Source organism: Saccostrea cucullata, unplaced genomic scaffold (genome assembly GCF_032062105.1).
Source record: "Saccostrea cucullata isolate Sc308-1 unplaced genomic scaffold, CSIRO_AGI_Scuc_v1 ctg2219, whole genome shotgun sequence".
NCBI lineage: Eukaryota > Metazoa > Mollusca > Bivalvia > Ostreida > Ostreidae > Saccostrea > Saccostrea cuccullata.
This window is the reverse complement of record NW_026930392.1, coordinates 3,795-12,544: the sequence shown is the minus strand read 5'-3', so window position 1 is coordinate 12,544 and position 8,750 is coordinate 3,795. Positions and strand designations below refer to the sequence as shown.

The window sequence follows — 8,750 nt, the reverse complement described above, 5'->3', positions numbered from 1 at the left end:
CAGGTATTAGAGATTTCGTTGAAGGAGACTGACGGTGCTGATCAGAATTGCCCGCTATTTCCGTATTCTAGGACCTTTGGAATGATCTCTGACCGAATACCATGCGTGACAGGTGTCAACTTGGCGATTTATCCATGATTTCAAGGAGTTCGGGGAAAGACAGTAGACTATACTTCACAGTGGTCGTATTGGCGAAATCGTCACCTTCAATTTAACCATTGAACTGTTGATTTTGTTGACTTTTTGTGGTTGATGTTGATATATGTGATGGTTGATGTTGATATATGTGATGTTGACTTTGAAAATTATATCTTATATAATGTAAATCTAAAGCAAAATAATATAATTAAAAGACAATTTGTGTTGAAATGTGTCCGTAGCACGATTGAGGTCAACCCAGCGTGCTACTTTTCCCGTCAGGGAGGGCACAACTTATGTTGATGTTGGGGGTATGCCATTTTGCCGGCTGCCCCACTGTTGTGTAGACCACTGTGGACAATACCTGCCAACTCGAATAAAACATTAAACTTAAATACTTAGAATTTGTTTATTATATATAGGTCTTTGATAACTTGTAAACTATTGTATCAAAAGAGCTTTGACATGCAGGTTCCTAGAAAATTGTCTTTCCTATAGGTACTTTCTTTTATGAAACTGAATTGATTTTTTTCTAAATGTTTCTATAATAGGATTCTTGTTGTCAAATATCATGATATTTCTGATCATTTTTTAATTTATAAAAAAAACTTACTGAAATTCCTTACTTGATTCTTATAGGTTAAGAGTGACACTTGAACAACTTACAATTCCAAAAATATGTAAAAACTAATTCATATATTTGTTTTAATTTGGATTATTTTCAGCAGTTTGGATTCACACGGTATCACCACAATAAATATACTAGGAGACAAAACTTCTAAGACAACAAAGGGAATACATGACGAGTGAGTTTTATGTCATTAAGCTGAAAGGTTGGTTAGTGGTGGGGCTTTTGTACTTGTATTTCATTTGTTTATTTTTCTGACATGACCTAATACCCTTGGAGACCAAAATTTATTAACAAATGGTCATGGAGAATGGCCTACTTTTAAAAAATATTGGCCAGAATTAACAATTGAGGCAAAGCTTTTCTTGGCGTACCGCATTTGTGACCTGTGAAGTTTGACTTTGAAATTTAACTTAGCTTTGAAAAACATTTATCTTCGTCATAACCTTGCAACTGTTTGTGATAAGGATTTTGTATTTCACATGCATATGTATAGCTTGTGACAAGAACTTTTCTCGTTTACCAACATTTCCGACCTCATGACCTTTATATTAAAAATTTTACTTACCTTAATAATACCGTTGATAATGTAGTAAAAATTAATGCAGGGCTTTCATATATCACTGGTATATTCATTGGGACAGGGAATTTTAACCTTAGCTAGTAATGACCTGTGATAGAAGGCATCATCGTTTTACAAGCACATTCAGTGGTTTAAATCTTTTTTTGCATTTCCAGATCGAACCTTCCATTTCCAGTTTATGTTATAATTATAATACCCTGTATGTGTGTAGCAGAAGTAGGCATCATTCTTATTATTGTGATTAAATGCCTTATAAAGAGAAGACGTGAAGGTCAGAAAATGATTGAATCATAATTCAAATTTTTTTTACTGTTTGTTTTAACTATAAATTGGAAAAAAAAATTGAATAATTTTAGGTTCACCGAGGAACATCCATGAACAAGAAGCGTTAAAAGCCAATGATTCCTCACTTGCAATTGGAAGAAATGAAAACAAAAAAACTTATTTGAGAGAAGCATTATTGTGCTGATAAAAAAACTATCTTGAAAATAATAAGGTCCTTATTGACTTCATTACTCCGAAATTTTAAAGACAATTTGAATGCCTTAAGATGTATTTATACATTTATATAGAACATAAGTTTTTCAGTTCAATTCCAAAAGACATTTACTTTTCACGTAAAAGTGTTGAGCGTTACATGTGAGTGAAGAAGAACAATTACTGTGTACATGTATTTTAATTGACACATGTTTGTCACGATCCGAGCTTCAATCTAATCCTATCTACATGTATCTGTCCACTGCTGAGCAAGCGCTCTTCCAAAACAATACCTTACATGTATGTAATAAAATTTTGTAAACTATTAAGATAACTCGATAGGAAAAAAACTCTATTCGATTATACTGAATGCATTGTAAAAATTGATTGACTGAATTGATCAGTATTACACTATAGTGACAATTTGTAAACTTTGATTTGATTTATTCTGATTGTGATCACAATGACCTTTGGTAATAGATTTGATTTACTCTAGTTCAAATGTACTTTATGTGGTTATTCTTATGTCACGGGTTCGAATTCTACAGCGCTGTAGGTGCTAGCAAGAAATAGATCCCTCAGTGCAACAAAGTAAATATATCTAAATTTTAAATCCTTTTCAAAAATCTAAGTGCAAATGTTGGCGGACCTCTTATAATGATTGAACGGGGTTTTTACTACAGTTTGATTTATCATGTACAGAACTCTAATAAAACAAAAAAAAAACAATTGATCTTCCATTTGTTATTTCAAAATTGTTTTTAAAAATTTGAGCGATGTCTATTGGCTTATTACTGTAAAATAGTATATTTTCGTCAAATTTTGGTTAGGAAAATGTTTTGTTGTAATGTACATGAAATTTTAATCTAGTGGTGTGTCATAATTTTGAGGGTCTCTCCATGCCTATAAAACAACGAAAATCAGACCCCACGAAACGTAGTGATTTCACAGTATTTATATTGCCATTATCATAAATTGAAAAATATTAGGTTTTGGAGCAAAGGAAAGATGGAAGTTTAGGTAAAGTATGAAATATATGTATAAAGTACATGGAGTCTTTATGCTGTTATAATATTAGACTGGTTCCCATCCACACCAGAGTCCCTAGACGTTACGTGCGGTGTTGGTACTATCATATCTGACCCGTCATATTCCACAAAGAAACTGGCGTTTTTCAAGGTGTTATATTTACTAAAAATTAAAAATAAAATTAATTACATAATCCCAGGTAAGACTACCGGTAAACGACAGCCTACTACTTGGGCTGTAAAAAATTCAATTCAATATGACTTTTTTTTTCAGTTGAGCGATTATCTATCATAATAAAAGAACCTCTACTGATTCACAAAGACACATCCGCATAAAAATTATTATCAAGGAGTCTAGCATCGTCGGTAAAAGTCTAGCCGTGTACTCAACATATATACCATATGTCTTTGTATTATTCTTCAACTCATAAAATAAAACTAAATAAAAACTCCCATTTTATGGTCTGATATCCATTCAACATATTTAGATCAACCGTCCACTCACAAAGAATAATCTCCCACGATTTGATGTTACATGTATGTATGTCTCAAAGATATTAATTACAAGCGTAAAATAAGGAATGTATACAGCATATCCTAGTAAGTTTAGTAGCGTCTGAATTTATCTGTTTTGATTTTCATTCGAATGTTATTGTTACTATGTCTGAACCTAACATGTTTTGATAAGCATCTGCAACATCAGATAAATCGTTGGTCGTTATTAAATTGTTCCTGGTGTTAAATTTATCACGTAGAATCCAACCAAAATACACCATATAAAGTACTGCACAAGTCGTACCAAGCGTTGTAACTGAAATTCTAAGTTTCCTGTTCAATTCATTACTGCTTTGTTTCCTTGTCTGGTATGATTCTGTAACGTTTGGCGTTATAGAATTCTTGTCTGTACTCTGTGTAGTCACTGTAGTCATTTCCCACTGTGACTGACTCACAGTAAAAAGAAATGATGTTTTTTCTTGAAGATAAAAAATAATTACCATAAAAAGGTAATAAGTAACAATATACCATAAAAATGATTGATTTATTTGATATACATGTTTCAATTAAGCTTAATTAAGTCTGTTTTAGTGAGTTTAACTTTTACATTTTTTAGCTGATTCTGGACAGCCTGTTCTGTGGTCACATGATTCAATACCACAATTCTCACACCGCTTGCTGCATAAGTAGCCCTACTGAGGATAATGACACAATGTGGAACAATTCCGTCCAACAAAGCCAGGGTTACATTCTGGAGATTAAATGTCACATAGTATGGTACGGTCATAATGTATTGATATAATATCTGTTTTAGATCAGAAAATGCAGCACAAATCCATAATATGCTTGAAAAATATGGATTAGTACTGAAAAGCACTTTCAAATGAAACATGATCGTGAAACTAATACATGGAATTATGCACTTTCTAGCATATTTAGTATGAAAATCCTTTATTAAGTAAGCTTTGAGCAGTTCATATGTTTTAAAAGCGGAATCACTTGAAACTGAACTGTGAAAACAAATCTTACCGGTACATTTTCTAAGAGTTGTATTCCAAACACTGTCATCCCCACAGGTCATGTTTACACTGTTGCTTAAACACACAAATAAAGTCACTCGCATATCTTTTTAAGATTCTTACAAAAGAATATGAAATTGATATCGGTTTTACATACCTTTGTTCAATTGTTTTTCCAGGTTCATTTCCTTGGACTCTGTACAGAAATACGATTATATGCGTTGCACCCAACTGCATTATATGAGTTGTAGAAGGATGAACTTGACATGCTAATGAATCAGTTAATAGTGTTATTAGATTAAAACTAGAAAGTACATGTAGAATGCTAATTCAAAATAGGAAAAGATATTTTAAAAATACAAGGTTAAAAAAAAATTTTAAAAAGTTTCTTCGATATTTAAGAGTAGTTACCTTAATAGGAATGTGCTTTTTTTCTCCACCATTGTCTCTTTTATTTGAAACAAGAAAGCTATAAAGCACGGCTGATTTCCCATTCAAACCAAAAATTGTTTTAATGTGTATATTTGAATATTTATTTATAATTTGCGAACTGTAACAACAGCTTTTTCTCAATGTATCCAAAATCTTTAGAAAAACTCAGCGGGAAAACAGAGCTTGCAAATTACCGTTACGATGTAGCATGATAGGTACTTTGGTCGTCTATGTTCGTATTTTAGGATAAGGGCCCTGGATCATGAAGTACCTTAATTTAATATATTCATGTTGTACTAGAAGTTTGATTAAGTCAAATAGACAAAAATTAAAATATTTTTTATTGTCATACCTTAATTTACAAATTTATTTCTATTCAAATCTATACGAAAAAAGTGTAAAATTTCTAATGTTTTGCTGAGCGGGCATAAAAAATCGATGTTTGTCCGCTAAGTGAGATGTTGGACCGGTCGATGGATGTTGGACCACTTACCTCACAGAATGGGTGGAGCTTAATCTCATTTGCATTCGTTAGTGTTCAAAAATGACTGTCCTGAGGTCACTTCACGGAAGACAGTAAAACATACATGTTGGTAAAAAAAAAATAGTAAAATGAAAGGTATAACAAATTATTTATTGACTGAGTTCGAGGGCAAAATGCGTTTTGTCAACCCTCGACAAAACGCATATTGCCATGAAAAAGTCAATAAATGTATAATATTGCTTTACAAAAATTTTTGTAATCTGCAAAATAAGAGATGCGTTAAATAATTAACAGACAGTTTACAGACGATTAAATATTTGAAAAAAAAAGTCTAAGTCTGCTACATGATCCTGAGACCAGATATTTTAACCATAGAAATAAGCGACTGTTTATAAATTTGCACTTTGTTGCGATAATATAATCAGAAACTCTTTTAAAACACATTACATTTCAATTGCCCTGTGCAAATTTTCATTTTTTCCCCACAATACTTTACATTCTATCATACAATAAAAATCATATATTTCACTTTAAAATGCTTAGTATCATTCTATTTGAATCATCGAAATAATTTATTTTCAAAACAAAGTAAAATCCTCAAAATACAGTTCACATTGCTCTAGAACTTTCCGCTTAAGCAAAGTTAAACTTGAATACTTATGCTTCGTGCGTTAATAATTGGGAGCCATTGAACATGATTTGTATTCAATGATTATTTTAAGTCTCAATTAAAAAGATATTTTGCATGAAAAAGTAACCTGTTCAAAAGTCAATTTAAAAAATGAACCATCGAGGATACATGTACGTGAGATGATTCCTTTCAATAATCAATGCCCTCTGATAATTCTATAAAAAAAATTGTCATTGTCATACCGATCGATGTAACTGAAATTCTAAGTTTCCTGTTTAATTCATTACTGCTTTGTTTCCTTGTCTGGTATGATTCTGTAACGTTCGATATTATAGAATCCTTGTCTGTACTCTGTGTATTCACATGTAGTCATTTCTAACTGTGACTGACTTACAGTAGAAATAAAATTTTTATCTTGAAGATAAAAAATAATCATTTAAAAGTAATACTTAATACTTGTCAGTAAAAGTCAATTATACCACCAAAATGTATGATTTATATATTTTACATGACATATTTTCAAGTGTGTTATAGTGAGTTTTCTTACTTCGTTTTTCTTTACCTGATTCAAAATGGACAGCCTGTTTTTCACATGATTCAATACTACAAAATCACAAAGCTTGCTGCATACGTAGCCGTACTGGGGATACTGACACATAAGGGAACAATTTCGTCCAACAAAGCCATTTACATTCTGGAGATTAAATGTCACACAGTATGTTACAGTCATAATTTTGAAATATCTGTTTTAGATAAGCAAATGCAACACTATATAATTTGATTGAAAAAATGAATTAGTAATGAAAAGCACTTTCAACTGAAATATGATCGTGAAAAAAACAGGGAAGTAAGCACTTTCTAGTATAATAGTATGAAAAGCCTTTATTTAGTAAACTTTGACCAGTTCATATGTTTTAAAAGCGGAATCACTTGAAACTGAACTGTTGAAACAAAAGCTCTCATGTGTTTGATTCTTACCGGTACATTTTCAAATTTTAGTTGTTTCCAAACACTGTCATCCCCACAGGTCACGTTTACACTGTTGCTTAAACACACAAATAAAGTCACTCACATATTTTTTTCACCAAGATTCTTACACAAGAATATGAAATTGATATCGGTTTTACATACCTTTGTTCAATTGTTTTTCCAGGTTCATTTCCTTGGACTCTGTACAGAAATAAGATTATAAGCGTTGCATCCGTCTGCATTATACAGTTTTATTAGTTGTAGAAGGATGAACTTGACATGTTAATCAGAATCAATAAATAGGGTTATTAGATCAAAACTAGGGAAAAGAATACAGGTAATTATATAATAGGAAAAGGTTTTATAAAAATTTTTTGAGGTTAAAATACAGTAAAAAAAAGTTGCTTCAATATTGCAGTATTTACCTTAATAATAATCAGAAACTCTTTTTTTTTACACATTACATTTCAATGGCCCTGTGCAAATTTTTCATTTTTTTCCCCACAATTTACATTCTATCATACAATAAAAATCATACACTTCACTTTAAAATGCTTAGTATCATTCTATTTGAATCATCGAAATAATTTATTTTCACAACAAAGTAAAATCCTCAAAATACAGTTCACATTGGTCTAAGACTTTCCGCTTAAGCAAAATCCAACTTTAATACTTATGCTTCGGGCGTAAATGATTGTGTGCCATTGAACATGATTTGTATTCAATGATTATTTTAAGCCTCAATCAAAAAGATATTTTGCATGAAAAAGTAACCTGTTCAAAAGTCAATTTAAAGAATGAATCATCGAGGATACATGTACGTGAGATGATTCCTTTCAATAATCAATGCCCTCTGATAATTCTATAAAAAGTTTGCCATTGTCATGTTTTGAAGTGGAAAACACGTAACTTTACACAAATTTTGCATAGCATCAGCTCAATATGCCCATAAATGCATGCAAAAAAAAACGGCAATGAGAATCTTAACAGTTATCTTAGACTTATTAAATGAATATTTAGTAGGTTAACATACAAATATAAGAGTAAATTAAAATTAAAAGAAAATTATCTGAAAGATAAAATATCTGTACTTTTCTAACCTGCTTCTTTGGGGCTTATCGTCATTATGTCTTTTTTTATATCCTGTTTAGTCACTCTTTTAAATGTTTTCCGATGTATCTGTCTCATAGAAGCTGGGAAAAGTGTGGATTCTAAAATATTTTTTTTTAATATATGCTCGAAAATAGAAGTAATTGATCGATATATCCTAAAAAATCAAATAATTTGTTTGTAAATGTTTCAAGTTTAATGGGGTTTTTTTGGCTTTTTTTCATAAAAGATAGCAATTGGATCAAGATTTGCCAGCTGGTTAACGGCAGAACATTCCTGATTGATTAACCGGCTAATTGTCCTAAAAAGCACATTAAATATTGCTTTTTTAATACATTTTACCTGTATTTATAAACACAAGAAGAATTCTAATAACGTTGGAAGTTAATGTAATAAAATATTTTTTTTCTGTTTTAAATAGTTTACTTCACTGCATAATGGCTCTGATGGCGATTATGGAACTAAATTTGTGGACTTCCACCAGCGAGTGGCGTCGTCTTAATAATACGAGGGCTGTTCAATAAATAATGTCCTCGGTGCTCGGAAGAAGCAAAAGACGCTTTTCAATGATTTTGTCTTCATTATTTTACTTATTAATCTCTTTTAATTACAACACATGTCTGTAACCTTTTTTATCAAATTTCTGATTGATTTTAGAACTCATTTTTGGGTATGACCCTTGGTATACTGGAAAATGGCAGATCCAATGATTTCCTGGACTTGTTTCAACATAATCAAAGGTGTTTTATTTAGAAA

At 31.2% G+C, this 8,750-nt stretch overlaps 2 long non-coding RNA genes across 3 annotated transcripts; one reads left to right on the top strand and one right to left on the bottom strand.

Moving 5' to 3' along the window:
- Positions 1 to 861: 861 nt before the first annotated feature.
- On the top strand, positions 862 to 1,889 carry LOC134228379 (uncharacterized). Its single transcript, XR_009983980.1, has 3 exons — positions 862 to 944; positions 1,505 to 1,620; positions 1,706 to 1,889. It is a non-coding gene; the product is annotated as an uncharacterized LOC134228379 (long non-coding RNA).
- A 2,074-nt stretch (positions 1,890 to 3,963) lies between these two features.
- Positions 3,964 to 4,609, bottom strand: LOC134228396 (uncharacterized). Of its 2 annotated transcripts, none has more exons than XR_009983988.1 (3): positions 4,526 to 4,609; positions 4,379 to 4,443; positions 3,964 to 4,100 (listed from the first exon to the last, which is right to left on the bottom strand). It is a non-coding gene; the product is annotated as an uncharacterized LOC134228396 (long non-coding RNA). The 2 variants fall into 2 exon arrangements; XR_009983989.1 differs by having other exon boundaries at positions 4,379 to 4,437; positions 4,526 to 4,585.
- Between the last annotated feature and the right edge of the window lie 4,141 nt (positions 4,610 to 8,750).